Below are 16,428 nucleotides of genomic sequence, written 5' to 3'. Positions count from 1 at the left end.
AATTTTGGTGGCAAGAAACTATGTCAACAAATCTTATATGCGTGGAAAAAACGAATGGCCACAAACAATTCACTCATGGTAAAAGAATTTTCTGGTATCGCGACTGCCAAATTAGTTGAAGCGACAAACTATTGAGACAATGAAAAAATCCGTGGCCATAATTTATTTCAACAGAAATTATTTTGGTGGCAAGAAACTATGTCAACAAAATTTATATGCGTGGAAAAAACGAATGGCCACAAACAACTCAGTCGTGGTAAAAGAATTTCTGGTATCGCGACAGCCAAATTAGTTGAAGCGACAAACTACTGCGACAATGGAAAATTCCGTGGCGATACTTTATTTCAACAGAAATTATTTTGGTGGCGCCAAATAGTAGTCGCAACGGCGTAAATATTAGTAGCTACAAACAAGAGCGACAATTTAAACTATTCGTTCCACTCTATCACAATGGTCAGAATGTTAGTGGAGAAAAACTATTTAAACAAAACCCTCCTTCGTGGTGCCAAGTTATCACAACATGTGAACAAAACAGGTAGTCGTGGCGACTGAGACTTGACGCAACACTACATTTTCCGTAGTAATAACCTATTGCCACGTTAAAAATAAAATAAAAATAAAAAATAGGGGAAACAAAAAATACGGGCAGTGCATGGAATATTCAAAACCGTACGCACAATATGTATATTCATACAAATTATAATTCTCATAGCTAATATGGATCAAATAAAACTCAAATATATCATAGTTCTCTTAATGTAGGTTATGTACAATCGAGTGCATCTAATTATTTCCATTTCCATTTCCATTTGCATTTGCTTGTCCATCCTGCAATCAAGAATAAAGGAAAGTTAAGTTCATGTCCCTAGCTAGCACATATCTGTTGTTTGTTGAAGTTGTCAGTCAACGCAGCAACAACACATGGTGTAACATAAGCAGCAGGTGCAGCTAGGTGTTAGTGTCAGTGAAGACAAAATAGTAGTTGTGAGTCAACGCAGCAATAACACATAGTGAAACATAAGAAGCAGGTGCAGCTAGGCTATAGTGTGAGTGAAGCAAAAACAGTATGTACTGGTACCAATTTGCACAAGTTTGTGACTTACCAATTCTTTATACATTCGAGAAATTTGTAACGTGTTGTGCGCAACAACTATTTTGTTAGCAGGGCTCTGTAGGGGTGTTTGCTGGTTTGGATTAAGATTTTCTTTCAGGTTAGGCTTCTTAGAATTCTGCGAAAAAGATGTGCATTGTTAGGAATGCAAGTAAACAACTAAATCTTATGAGTCTGCAATCATATGATTATCATCACCTTATTTGTTTGCGTCTTCTCTGTTGCAATCTGCGAAAACGATGTGCATTGTTAGAAATGCAAGTAAACAACTAAAACTTAGGAGTTTGCAAGCATATGACTGCCATCACCTTATTTGTTTGCGTCTTCTCTGTTTCAATCTATTTGCTGAACTCTTCAAACTATAATTGAAACTTTGCCATTGATACGTCACAAACGTATCTATAATTTCTTATGTTCCATGCTACTTTTATGATGATACTCACATGTTTTATACACAGTTTATGTCATTATTATGCATTTTCCGGCACTAACCTATTGACGAGATGCCGAAGAGCCAGTTGCTGTTTTCTGCTATTTTTGGTTTCAAAAATCCTACAAAGGAAATATTCTCGGAATTGGACGAAATCAACGCCCAGGATCTTATTTTTCCACGAAGCTTCCAGAAGACCGAAAGGATTACGAAGTGGGGCGACGAGGCGCCGACACCACAGGGCCGCGCGGCCTGGGTGGGGCCCGTGCCTCCCTATGGTGTGGGGCCTCCGCGCCGCCTCTAACCCTACCCTTCCGCCTACTTAAAGCCTTCGTCGCGGAAACCCCTGTACCGAGAGCCACGATACGGAAAACCTTCCAGAGACGTAGCCGCCGCCAATCCCATCTCGGGGGATTCAGGAGATCGCCTCCGGCACCCTGCCGGAGAGGGGAATCATCTCCCGGAGGACTCTTCATCACCATGATCGCCTCCGGATTGATGTGTGAGTAGTTCACCCCTGGACTATGGGTCCATAGAAGTAGCTAGATGGTTGTCTTCTCCTCATTGTGCTATCATGTTAGATCTTGTGAGCTGCCTATCATGATCAAGATCATCTATTTGTAATGCTACATGTTGTGTTTGTTGGGATCCGATGAATATGGAATACAATGTCAAGTTGATTATCAATCTATCATATATGTTGTTTATGTTCTTGCATGCTCTCCGTTGCTAGTAGAGGCTCTGGCCAAGTTGATACTTGTAACTCCAAGAGGGAGTATTTATGCTCGATAGTGGGTTCATGCCTCCATTGAATCTGGGACAGTGACAGGAAGTTCTAAGGTTGTGGATGTGCTGTTGCCACTAGGGATAAAACATCAATGCTTTGTCTAAGGATATTTGTGTTGATTACATTACGCACCATACTTAATGCAATTGTCTGTTGTTTGCAACTTAATACTGGAAGGGGTTCGGATGATAACCTGAAGGTGGACTTTTTAGGCATAGATGCATGCTGGATAGCGGTCTATGTACTTTGTCGTAATGCCCTGATTAAATCTCATAGTAGTCATCCTGACATGTATGTGCATTGTTATGCCCTCTCTATTTGTCAATTGCCCAAATGTAATTTGTTCACCCAACATGCTATTTATCTTATGGGAGAGACACCACTAGTGAACTGTGGACCCCGGTCCATTCTTTACATCTGAAATACAATCTACTGCAATACTTGTTCTTTACTGTTCTTCGCAAACAAACATCATCTTCCACACTATACATCTAATCCTTTGTTTACAGCAAGCCGGTGAGATTGACAACCTCACTGTTACGTTGGGGAAAAGTACTTTGATTGTGTTGTGCAGGTTCCACGTTGGCGCCGGAATCCCTGGTGTCGCGCCGCACTACACTCCGCCACCAACAACCTTCACGTTTTTCTTGACTCCTACTGGTTCGATAACCTTGGTTTCTTTCTGAGGGAAAACTTACTGCTGTGTGCATCACACCTTCCTCTTGGGGTTCCCAACGGACGTGTGCATCACGCCAACAGCAGCCATCATGGTTTTCTCAAATTCTTCTCTTGAGGTTCGCTCAAGTTCCATCATTCTCTCCCTATCAGCACGCTCTTCCTCTAACCTCTGCTCAAGTTATTCCCTTTGAGCACGCTCAAAATTAATCTTCTCGTCCATATGATGCGTGCAGTTAACACACGTCCGTTGGGAACCCCAAGAGGAAGGTGTGATGTGTACAGTAGCAAGTTTTCCCTCAGTAAGAAACCAAGGTTTATCGAACCAGTAGGAGTCAAGGATCACGTGAAGGTCAGCAGACGGAGTGTAGTGCGGCGCAACACCAGGGATTCCGGCGCCAACGTGGAACCTGCACAACACAATCAAAGTACTTTGCCCCAACGTAACAGTGATGTTGTCAATCTCACCGGCTTGCTGTAAACAAAGGATTAGATGTATAGTGTGGATGATGATGTTTGTTTGCGAAGAACAGTAAAGAACAATTGCAGTAGATTGTATTTCAGATGTAAAGAATGGACCGGGGTCCACAGTTCACTAGTGGTGTCTCTCCCATAAGATAAATAGCATGTTGGGTGAACAAATTACAGTTGGGCAATTGACAAATAAAGAAGGCATAACAATGCACATACATATATCATGATGAGTACTATGAGATTTAATCAGGGCATTACGACAAAGTACATAGACCGCTATCCAGCATGCATCTATGCCTAAAAAGTCCACTTTCAGGTTATCATCCGAACCCCTTCGGGTATTAAGTTGCAAACAACAGACAATTGCATTAAGTATGGTGCGTAATGTAATCAACACAAATATCCTTAGACAAAGCATCGATGTTTTATCCCTAGTGGCAACAGCACATCCACAACCTTAGAACTTTCTGTCACTCCCCTGCATTCAATGGAGGCATGAACCCACTATCGAGCATAATTACTCCCTCTTGGAGTTACAAGTATCAACTTGGCCAGAGCCTCTACTAGCAACGGAGAGCATGCAAGAACATAAACAACATATATGATAGATTGATAATCAACTTGTCATAGTATTCAATATTCATCGGATCCCAACAAACACAACATGTAGCATTACAAATAGATGATCTTGATCATGATAGGCAGCTCACAAGATCTAACATGATAGCACAATGAGGAGAAGACAACCATCTAGCTACTGCTATGGACCCATAGTCCAGGGGTGAACTACTCACACATCGATCCGGAGGCGATCATGGCGATGAAGAGACCTCCGGGAGATGATTCCCCTCTCCGGCAGGGTGCCGGAGGCGATCTCCTGAATCCCCCGAGATGGGATTGGCGGCGGCGGTGTCTCTGGAAGGTTTTCCGTATCGTGGCTCCCGGTACAGAGGGTTTCGCGACGAAGGCTTTAAGTAGGCGGAAGGCGGAGTCGGAGGGCTGACAGGGGCCCCACACGCTAGGGCGGTGCGGCCCCACCCTTGGCCGCGCGGCCCTAGTGTGGCGGCGCCTCGTCGCCCCACTTCATGATCCCTTCGGTCTTCTGGAAGCTTCGTGGAAAAATAAGACCCTGGGCGTTGATTTCGTCCAATTCCGAGAATATTTCCTTTGTAGGATTTCTGAAACCAAAAACAGCAGAAAACAGCAACTGGCTCTTCGGCATCTCGTCAATAGGTTAGTGCCGGAAAATGCATAATAATGACATATAATGTGTATAAAACATATGAGTATCATCATAAAAGTAGCATGGAACATAAGAAATTATGGATACGTTTGAGACGTATCACCATACTATCACGTTCATCTTGTAACTTCTGTTCCAATTGTGTGACCTGCTGGATGAGCTCTGAGTTTACCTTCTGGGTTGCACAAGCTTGCTCTTCTACCTGAAACTTAATCATTTCAGACTTAGTTGGCAGTTTGGCCATGTATCCAAACCCACGTGGTTGTGATGACTTGCATTTCACCGATTCTTTATATGCAGCCTGGAAAATATTGATTCTTTGTTCAACTGAAACGGGACCTCCAGTTTCCGTTTCTCGGTTTTTTAATGTCTTCAGATGCTTTTTCCTAATTACGAAAAAAACACTCACATCAGATGAAGAACCATACACGATGAACAACATTAAGTAAGTTTAGAGTAGCTTCTTAGTCAGTATACTCACGTAATTTTTTTTGGACTCTTCGGTAGTCCATGATCCATTCTTGAAGTGGGTGATTTCCCAGAGAGCAATGCAGTCTGGCTCTTCTCTAGTTTCCTTATTTCTCTGCAAGTAGTGCAACAATTAGATGCTACAAACATTAAAGCACAGTGAGCAGCGAATCATGCAGAGTGAGTAGGCTCATACATTCTCAAAACTCAGTTGACAGTAGGGTTTAGATCAAGTTGTGTGGTTTGTTTTGAGTTTCTTCCGGTTATCCGAGTTCTTTTGGCTGACGTCCTACACATGCAGTAAAAAAACGAGTGAGACAAGCCATTTCATTATAGTACACAATTCACAAACTGTGAGCATAGAGATAACCTTGAATTTCTGATTAGTGCCAAAGTACTGAATCAACCGTTCCCACTCTTCAGGTTGTAGATCTTCTGGAATATTTGACATTCTTGCATCATCTGTTTAGTATGCCTTGTAGGTGCTGCTTAAAGATGCCAGCCAGCCTCTGTATCGCTCTTGGGCAACTTTTCGGATTTTCTCTTCTGTTTCAGGTGTATTTTCTAGATCATATATGTCCTGTAATGCGTACAACAAACAGATAGACTTTAGTAATTCATTATGGACAAAAAAATAAGACAACACATGTGAGAAAGGTTGTACTCACCAACATATCTGAAACTATGAGTCGATGGATGTCAGGGTGAATGTCCGTCCACCTCCTCACTCCAATAATTGGTAACCTTTTTTTCATTATGATAACGATGCCATCCTTGAATGAACGGTAGTTCATTCCTACTGCACCGCCCAATGTATCAGAGAATGCAATATTTAGCTTTCCAGCTCCATTGGCATGACACTTCTTACTTGCTTTACAACCTTTCATACATGTAAAAAAACTAGTACCGTCTTGTAGTTTCTGGCGGTAGCGGCGAGCATGGGAAGGCCATTCAGTAAGGGGGCACATGTCATCTTCACACACTGGAGCGTTAGATTGTCCTTCAGTTCCTGTATCAGGGTTACCATTTGCACCGATTCATCAATCAAGTTTTTTTATGCATTATAGCAAATGTTCGACATATCTTTAATGTCAAAAATAAATTACCGGATCTGGCTTTTCCATGTTTTCTTATGTAAGCTTCTAAAGTATCTAACCTATTCTTCTTAACAGATCCTTTCTTTACTGATCATGTAAACAATAAATGGACATAGCATTAGCAATGGGCACAATTCTGAAACCTGATTGATAATAGATGTACTTTTGTACCATTCGTAGCAGAGATATCTGATTCTTCTGTTTCATTTGAATCTTGGTCCTCAGATATTGCATCCCTAACTGCATGTTTATTTTAAATACTTGATTAGTTGAAGCATGCATTAAAATGTGACCAGGAACATGTGTGAACATGTATGCACTATGTGTGCTATAACTTGTATGTCTTTCAAATATGAACCAAATTTGAATAAGTTTGAAATATTTGAAACGGGGCTTTTGCCTTAAATGTTTGAAACCCAAAACGACTTCTCTTCATGCTTGAATTTATTAGACCGAGTTTAGGGTTAGGGGGTAGATACATGATTTGTCTGGTTTGAATATGTCTAAACCTTGTTTATTAACTTGAATGCTTACTACATGAGATAAGAAAACTATGTGCTTTGGTTTTTAATTTTTCTGATTTTTTTTTGAATTTTGATGCCCATTTGAATCTTGTCAAATCCTAGGTTTGACCAAGATAATTTAAACAAGTTTACATCATGAAAATGAAAAGGGAAGCATGTATCCTTCTTAGTCACTTTATAAGACAGAGTTTAGGGTTAGGGGTAGATATACATGATTTGTCTAGTTTGAATATGTCTAGACCTTGTTTTATCAACTTGAATTCTTAATATATGACATAAGAAAACTATGTGCTTTGGTTTTCCATTTTTCTGATTTTTTTGAATTCTATGCCCATTTTGAATCTTGGTCAAATACTAGCTAGGTTTGACCAAGATTTAAACAAGTTTAAAACATGAAAATGAAAAGGTAAGCCTGGATCTTTCTAAGTCACTCTAAAATGAAGCTTTTGGGAGGTTTTTGAAATTTCCATGTTTGAAACCCAAAACCACTTCTCTTCATGCTTGACTACATAAGATAGAGTTTAGGGTTAGGGGTAGATACATGATTTTTCTAAGAATTTTTATGCCCACTTAAATCTTGGTCAAATCCTTGGTTTGACCAAGATTTAAACAAGTTTAAAACAATAAAATGAAAAAGTAAGTTTGGATCCTTCTTAATTATTAGTCAATCCAAAATGAAACTTTTTTGGCAGATTTTTGAAATTTCCATGTTTGAAACCCAAAACCAATTCTCTTCATGCATGCTTGACTTCATACGACAGAGTTTAGGGTTAGGGGGGTAGATACATGATTTGTCTAGTTTGAATATGTATAGACTTTGTTTATCAACTTGAATATATTGTACCATGTCTCCACACAACCCAAAATGCACATATTTTGCAAAGTTTTCATGCGTGAGTACTTGTAACTAGTAAAAATAGAAAGTAAAAATAGGAACCCCATGTATGAAGAATACTAAAAAGAACTATTTCACTTTTTTTTTTGGTATAGAGTATGAGTTTGCTTGGCTTCATACACAAGTGAGTACATGTCATGCACAAATTAACACAACATTTAGTTATCATGACCCGTTTTTGGCAGGCATTGTGCATATCGCCTTGAGAAACATCTTTGCGAGCTAGTGTATTAAATGTTTATTCACATATACTCGATTTTTTACTTTATTAGTGCACACAATGATAGAATCGGCCAAATGTGTATGATTTTTTTGAAGGTGCTAGAAAAACAAGATGCACTACGATGAAACATGAAAGGAGGCAAGGGGAGGGATAGTGAAGAGGTGGGAGAGAGGAACCACAAGGTAATTAAATTGGGGCCAAAACGATTACAACTTCCTAGGCATTGACCAACTTTGCCCTGCCTTGACCCAACGTGGCAGTGAACCCGAGATATTTTTATTATAATCAACAACTTCCTCTTACTCCGCTTCTCCGAAATTGTAAGAGAACCTCTCCAGCTTAAGTGACCAATCGACATAGCTATGGCCTTCCAAGTTGGCTCTGGTCGCTGCGCGCGTAGTCCTACCACCGACGAGGAAGCGGAGCATCAGCGCCGCCTTCGCTTCATCCATCGCGCACCAAGGCATAACCCGCCCGCTCTGCACTGGCCGGTTGTTCAGCCCGCGGCGGCGGCGCTAGCCGTGGAGCCCCTCGCCAGCCGCTTCCCGTGCGTGCCGATGGATGCAGAGGCAGGGAGCTCCCACGCAACCCCGCATGCGACGCCCGCTCGGCCCTGGCCGGCTTTTCCGCCCACGCATGCCGCATGGTTTTCTTTGCCAGCAGGTGAGATCCCCTTCCCGGCCGGCGCGAACGATGCGGAGGCAGGGAGCTCCCGTGGCCAGCCGGCTAATCCGACCGCACTTCAGGCGGTGCCTGCCGTGGAGCCAGGCCGTTCTTTTGAAGCGCATCACGGCGACGCCCTTTGCAGGAGCAACACCGCCAAGGAGCTCGTATATAACGTGATGTTCCCGGCACTCTATAGATGTCGGGATGCTCTGCAAACTTTCGTGCATGCTCAGAATGCGGCGGCGGCAAATCCCAGGGACGCAGCATTGCACCGGCGCGCCGATGAGGCTAAGGTGGCGCACGCTTTCCACCAGGCGTGCCTCGACAGGCTTAACATCCATCACGGCTTCGTGCAACCGCCAAACGCCGCTCCAGCTAAGATCCAAAAATAGAACAATCCAATTTCTAGTACTGTAGGAGTGTTTTGATGCCATAAAATCTAGTAAGTTTTTTGATGTACCCTACGAGGTAGTACGTGTGGTGTACCCTAATTATTAATTGGTAGACATGTACCGTTGGCATGTTTGAAGAAAATTTGAATTTGGAAGAAGTTTTTAAGTAAAATTAACGCAAGCACAAAATCATATGTGATGGTGAAATTTCTAGAACAAATTAATACAAACCTAGTAATATGAGTTTGCTTGGCTTTCTGCCCACAAGTGAGTATTGTGCGCATGTACTTTGATGCAAAATCCTGCCATACAAAACTTTTTAGTTATCATATGACCTCAAGTTTGGAAGAGATCGTATTTTAATCAACTTCACAAACAAGAGATTCTAACAATTATAGGCATGCATGAAAGAATGATTTCCCTTTTTATTACTGTACAAAAATGGCTAGATGTGTGTTATTTGTGAAGGAGGGCTACCAAATTTAATAGTTGCACATTATTGTCATAATTCCACCTTTTGCAAGCAGTAGGATAGACATGCTGTCAGCTTGCTAGGATGTGTTAGTGCCATCAATTTTGTAGATATAGGTTCAAGGATTTTTTGATCTTAATCTGCAACTATATATGGATTTTTAAGTTTTTTCCTAGTAATTAAACTCATAATTGAAATAATGTAGGTTATGTAACTACATACTTGCCATAAATTCTGACAGGAAATACTTAGACGTGCCTTGCGAGGGTGGTAACAAACAAGAACACAATGACCAAACATCAAATGCCAATCCACCCACCGAGCTATACGATTGACGTGTACAATCGATCGACTACTTCTAATCAAATTTGAATACAATAGAACAAGTTTAAAAAAAGTTCAAAATGAGATCAACTTGTGCATTGAGTCATCCTTTGTTATTTATTTGCTTGTAAAAATAGAAACATAGGCATATGAATGTATTCGAATAGAACACTTCACAATTTGATATTGTATGTGTATGAGTTTGCTTGACTTTGTGCCCAAGTGAACGTGGTGGCATGCAAAATTCATCCTACCAAACATTATGCATGTGCATATCGTCACGGCAAACAACTTTGTGAGCTAGAGTTTCAAACTTTCATGCATACGAAAACGAGTTTCCGATTGTTTAGTCCCCAAATTAGAAATCAACTTTCCATTTTATTGGTGCACACAATACCAAATGTATGTTTTGTTGAAGTGTATAAGTATATTTCCTAGCCCTTTCCATAAGTTCGGACTTTTGGTTCAAGTGGCTAGTGCATGAAGCTTAACATGGTATCAGAGCCCCAGGTCTCGGGTTCAAATCCTGGCTTTCACATTTTATTCTAAAAATTATCTCTTCTCCCCCCTCTTCTCAAAGCCGTAGCCGCCGCCCGCCCCGTCACCCTGCCGTCCCGCGTCCGGCCGCCGCCGCTGCCTCTTTGCCTCTCTACACGTGTTGACTTGTCTTCTCGTCTTCCCGTCACACGTGAGAGGGGGTGTTGAAGTGTATAAGTAGATTACCTAGCCCTTTCCATTAGTTCGGACTTTTGGTTCAAGTGGCTAGTGCATATCTAATCAGTGTTAAGCTTCATGCACTAGCCACTTGAACCAAAAGTCCAAACTGATGGAAAGGGCTAGGCAATCTACTTATACACTTCAACATGTTTTACTTTGTCAAGGGGCTACAAAAAATGGAAAACGTGTCCAAAGTTTCCTTCTATTAAATCTACACCAACTATTGTATTTAGAAAGAAAACATCAACTGATTGTTGAAATTTGGAAAAAAATGTGTTCAGTAAAAAAATAGCCATCCTCGAAATTTGTTCATGATGCCCATTTCTTGAATCCTATAGTCGGCTCACGTGTGGTGTGTCTTTGGAGGGAATACCGTACGTACTTAGGAGTATTTCATTCGAGCAGACTGCTTGCACACTGGGATACGATGCTGACATGACGAAGGGCGCAGAAGTTTGTGTGAATGGTTGTACTACCATCCGACCATTAGTATAATCATTGCGCGATAGCTTACACGAGAAGGAAAAGAGCCGAACAGCTGTGGATAATAAAAGCATTTGGTTCTTCCAGGATCCTTCTTCTACTGCCTTCTCAAAGGAGTACTACTATTTTTTTTTGAAACCCAGGACTGTGAGGCAAAAGCCCCACAGTAATTTATTACTCCAAATTAAACAAAATTATGTACAAAAGCCCAAAGAAAAAAGAAAAAACAACTTATGTACAGAGGAGGATAAAGGCTCTAAGGCAGAGACCTAATCGAGGCAATCAACCTATCCTTATATTTCCCTTTGATCCTATATTGCAGCAAAGAGATGTCATGAATAAACCTCCCCTTCCACCTAGTGAAAGAGCAGGCCTCAGCACTAAAGATCCTTCCATTTCTGAGCAACCAAATATTCCAACATGCCAGGATGAGCACTTCCATGAAAAAAGGCTTAGCAAAACTCTTCCTTGCTCCTCTCAGAACCTGCTGCATGTCCTCACTACCAGTCCACTCAATCTGTAGATAATTCCAAATTCTTGTACTGAAGTTACATTCAAAAAAGAAATGTATGTGATCTTCATAATTTCTTCCTGGACAAAGTACACAGTGCTCATCCTCAGTTACATGCCAATGTCTTCTCTTTAACAGATCCCTTGTATTCAGTCTATCCGATAGTAGCAGCCAAGCAAACACTTTATGCTTCATGATGCAACATGATTTCCAGAGCCATTTATACACACTACGCACTTGTATATAGTCATGGATATGCTTATAGAAACTTGCAGAAGCATATTGATCACCCCAAATATAGACCCACTGGTCATTCCCCTGTGTTAAAGGAATGTCATGTATAATTTGCTTGATATCCCCCAATTCCTGGTAAGCTTGAATAGATAATGGCCAATAAAACATTGAATCCAAATCCTCTTCATGATACATCTCTACCAAAGAAGCATTAGGGAATAGAGCATAAGAGAACAGCCTGGGGTATCTATGACTCAAAGGTAAAGTTGAACCATTAATCCTCCAATTATCTGACCAAAATAATAAAGTATCTCCTTTGCCATGAATTACAGCTGCCACTCCTCTAAAATTGTCAACATGTTTCATGACATCTCTCCACCAAAAAGATCCACACAATTTCTCCTCATGAGGCACCTTGCCTTGATAATGTGCAAACCATATTAGATCAACCCAAGGCAATGCATTTTTATTATAGAACTTATCCAGGAATTTAATCAGTAAGGCTGCATTCTGCTTTTGAAAGTTAACAATACCCAGTCCTCCTTTCAATTTAGGCTTACATACCAATTCCCATGCAGCCAAAGACTGTTTAGGCATACCATCCTTATCCGTCCACACACACTGTCTCAAAATTCTGTCCAACTGATTAGTCAACCCAATAGGTAATTGCAAAGAACACAGAAAGTGCAATGGCATAGAAGCCAAAGTAGAATTAATAAGCTGCAAACGTGCTCCTTGGGATAAAAAACTAGAACTGGAGGATAACTTCCTTTCCAGGCGACACACCAAAGGGGATAATTTAGTGATTGTTGGTTTAGTAGTGCCAACAGGTAAACCCAAGTAGGTAAAAGGCATCTTACCCACCTGGCAGTCAAACACAGCAGCCAGCTCTTGGAGTAAATCCTCTGGCACATTGATGGGCAACATCTGAGACTTATCAAAATTAATCTTTAGTCTAGTTGATAATGAGAACTTCCTCAAAGTTTCCTTTATGAGCAATAACTGATCCTTGTCAGCACGTAAAATGAGCAAGGTGTCATCAGCATATTGTACAATAGGAAAATCAGGATCATTTGTGTGAATAGAGAGTGACAATAACCCTTGTTGCACCAAATCATTCAGCACAGACTGCAGCAAATCAGAACCAAAGAGATAAAACAGAGGAGAAATGGGACCCCCCTGTCTGACTCCCCTTTTGCACTCAAATTGTTTCCCAGGTATTCCATTCAATAGAATAGAAGATGTACCAGTGGTCAAAATATTTTTTTTGACACCTCTACCGTAGGGGAATCCCCTACGGTGTAATTTTTATATATAAAGAAATATGTACAAAGTTACAACGGCCTAACTGAAGGCCAACCAAAGTTCAAGGTGGCAAGAAGTTCCAAAAAAAGAAAAAGATTACAGCAAGGAAGAAGCAATCCATTCAACTAGGGGTTGAACTTTGGTAGCTTTTACTCTGTATTGATGCAAAAGAAAATCACTCTGGAAGCACACCTTCCATCTGGCAACAGCAATTGGCACATGATTAAAGATCAGCTCATTTCTGATTTTCCATATGTTCCACGCTGCACATGCAAAAACCTCAAAGAAACAAGGGCCAGTGAAAGCTGCCTTAGCCATCATATAGTTCTGGCTTAGTCCAAGAGAAGCATTCCAGTGAACATTTATAACCTCCCAACAGTGGCGTGCAAACTCACACTCGAAGAATAGGTGCTGAACTGTTTCAAGCACATTGCAGCTGCACATATCACAATTGTATCCTGATTCAAGATGCCAATGTTTTCTTTGCATGATATCACGCGTGTTAAGTCTGTCCAGAAAAAGTAACCACACAAAGACTTTCAGTTTGGGAAGTGCCTTTGAGTTCCAAATTTCATTTAGAGCCATGTCACTTGGAAGACCAGCGAACAAGAAATTATAGAATTTAGAGGGGGTGTACTTGCTACCCCAGCAAAAAGTACGCTGGTCAGGCTGATGATCCAAAATAGGAGTGTCAGCAAGCAACATAGTTACCTCTTGCCATTCCTGGAATGCCTCAACAGAGAGAGGTAGAGCAAATCCAGAATTCAGTTGATCCATCCTCGCCATCTTGGCGACCGAAATGTCCTCATCAAGAGCATATGAAAATAGCCGAGGATAACGATTACAAAGAAGATCTCCCTCGGCCCAGAAATCTTTCCAAAAAAGAGTCGAAGTTCCACCTTGAACTTGGCTACGTGTAATGCTTCTATATTCATTCACAAAGCTGAAAATATCTTTCCACCAAAACGATCCTCTTTTGGTCATTGCATGTGGAACTCCATCGCCATATAAAGACCAAACCAGAGATACCCAGGGAGTTGCTGCTTTTGAATAGAATTTATGGATTTGTTTCATCAGCAACGCCTTATTTTGTAATTCCAAATTCCGGACCCCCAGGCCTCCATGCTTTTTAGGGCGGCAAACCAGAGACCATGCTGCCAATGCATTAACCGATGAGGAGTCCTCTTCTTTAGCCCAAAGACAGTGTCTCTGTGCTCTGTTACAAATATTCAGTATAGATTTTTGCAGCTTCAGGGAACTCATATAAAAGGTAGGCAAGGTTGACAACACTGATTTGACAAATTGCAATCTGCCCCCATAGTTAAGGAAACGAGCACTGGCATTCAGACGACGCTCCACTAGTCCCACCAAGGGAGAGAGATCATGGACAGTTGGTTTAGTCGTGCCCATGGGTAGACCCAGGTATGTGAAAGGTAAAGAACCCACCTGACATCCAAAGGACGCTGCTAAAGTGGCCAGAAGATCATCTGAAATATTGATGGACATGATAGCTGACTTGGCATAGTTGACTCTGAGACCAGTAGCTTGAGCGAACTCCTCAAGGACAGACTTAAGAGCAGACAGCTGTAAAGAACATGCTTGCATGACAAGAAGAGTGTCGTCCGCATACTGAATAATGGGGAAATCAGTGTTTGGGATGTTTAGAGGTGCTTTTATAGTTCCATCACGAAAAAGGTAATTAACCATAGCCTGTAATAGTTCCGACACACCCACAAACAGTAGTGGAGACAAAGGATCGCCTTGTCGAACCCCACGTCGACAGTTAAATTTTTTGCCTGGCACCCCATTGAGAAACACTTCAGAGGTCCCGGATGACATAAGCATCTTTAACCACATCAACCATCTAGTATCAAAACCCATATTTTCAAACACTTTCAGGATGGCTTCGTGTTCGACTGTGTCAAATGCCTTAGCAAAATCAAGTTTTAGAATAATAGAAGGGGACCCAGCTTGCTTACACTGATGAATGTACTCATATGCCCAACCTACACAATCTTGGATATTCCTTGACTGAAGAAACCCATATTGGTTGTCATGCACAATATCTAGGATTTTGGACTGAAGACGATTAGCTAGCAGTTTAGTAAGCAGTTTCAAACATATGTTCAGCAGAGATATAGGGCGAAAATCACTTGGTCCTTCAGGCGACTGAATTTGGGGAATCAATGTGATAAGAGAATCATTGATACTCTGTAGATTAACAGATCCTTCCCAAAATTCTTGACAAAGATTATAGAAATCATATTTTATCACTGGCCAACACACTTTAAGGAACAAACCAGAGAAACCATCTGGGCCTGGCGATTTATCACTTGGCATATGCATCACAACTTCATCAATTTCCTTCTGAGAGAATGGTACTGATAAAGCATCTAACCCCTCAAAACGCTCAAAATATTTGGAGAAGTCAAACTGAGCATTAATCGGGATAGAGACTCCCAATCTGCTACGGTAAGCATTCCAAAGAAGACCAGCTTTCTCACCATGATCCGTAACCACCGAGCCATCTTCCCTAGTCAAGGAAGAGATCAGATTTTTCCTGTATCTGATAGTAGCCATAGAGTGAAAAAAAGCTGTGTTCTCATCCCCTAATCGAGCCCAACGAGCGGTACATCTCTTTCTCCAATAGTCCTGTTTACAGAGCAGTAAAGATTGCAATTTATCCTTTACTATATTACGAAAATTCCATTCAGAGATATGGAGAGCTCTAAGTTCCTCGAAACTATCCAGTCTCAGAATAGTTGCATTACAGTTAGCTATCAGAGTGTCTAGGACAGTAAAGTTGGCGCTCCACTGTTTCAAACCCTTACGCAACAATTTAAATTTGGCAGATAACCTTTTAGCACTGTCCCCTGGACAAGAGATCTCCCAAATGGACTTTACTTTATCCAAGAAACCCGGCAAATGAATCCAAAAGTTCTCAAAACGAAAGACTCTAGCTTTCGGAATCTTAGTCCCAATAGAGACAATGCATGGCACATGATCCGAGGTGGGACGAGCTAAGGGCTTAACTAGGGTATTAGGAAATTTCAGAGTCCAAGCCGTGGACGTGAAAAACCAATCGAGCTGGACTAACAACGGATCCACCTGCATATTACTCCATGTAAAAGAATGACCTTTGATCGGCAGTTCAATAAGCCCGAGATAGCTAATGATCTCATTAAAAGTTGCAATATCAGTCAGGTTGGCCCCCTGTTTATTTCTGCTCTCAACAAATCTGTAGAAGTTAAAATCACCAAGTAGGAGCCATAGAGCATCATCTGCAATGTCCAAATGAAATAACCAAGCAACAAAATTTTCACGAGCAATACCCGAGCAAGGGCCATACACATTAACCAGAGTGAATACTTCAGCTGAAATATTTGAGGTGAATTCC

The 16,428-nt window shown here is 41.3% G+C and overlaps 1 pseudogene; it reads right to left on the bottom strand.

Moving 5' to 3' along the window:
- Positions 1 to 783: 783 nt before the first annotated feature.
- On the bottom strand, positions 784 to 14,839 carry LOC139835924 (uncharacterized; annotated as a pseudogene).
- Positions 14,840 to 16,428: the final 1,589 nt, after the last annotated feature.

Source organism: Lolium perenne, chromosome 2 (assembly GCF_019359855.2).
Source record: "Lolium perenne isolate Kyuss_39 chromosome 2, Kyuss_2.0, whole genome shotgun sequence".
Taxonomy (NCBI): Eukaryota; Viridiplantae; Streptophyta; class Magnoliopsida; order Poales; family Poaceae; genus Lolium; species Lolium perenne.
This window is presented reverse-complemented; position numbering and strand designations above follow the sequence as displayed.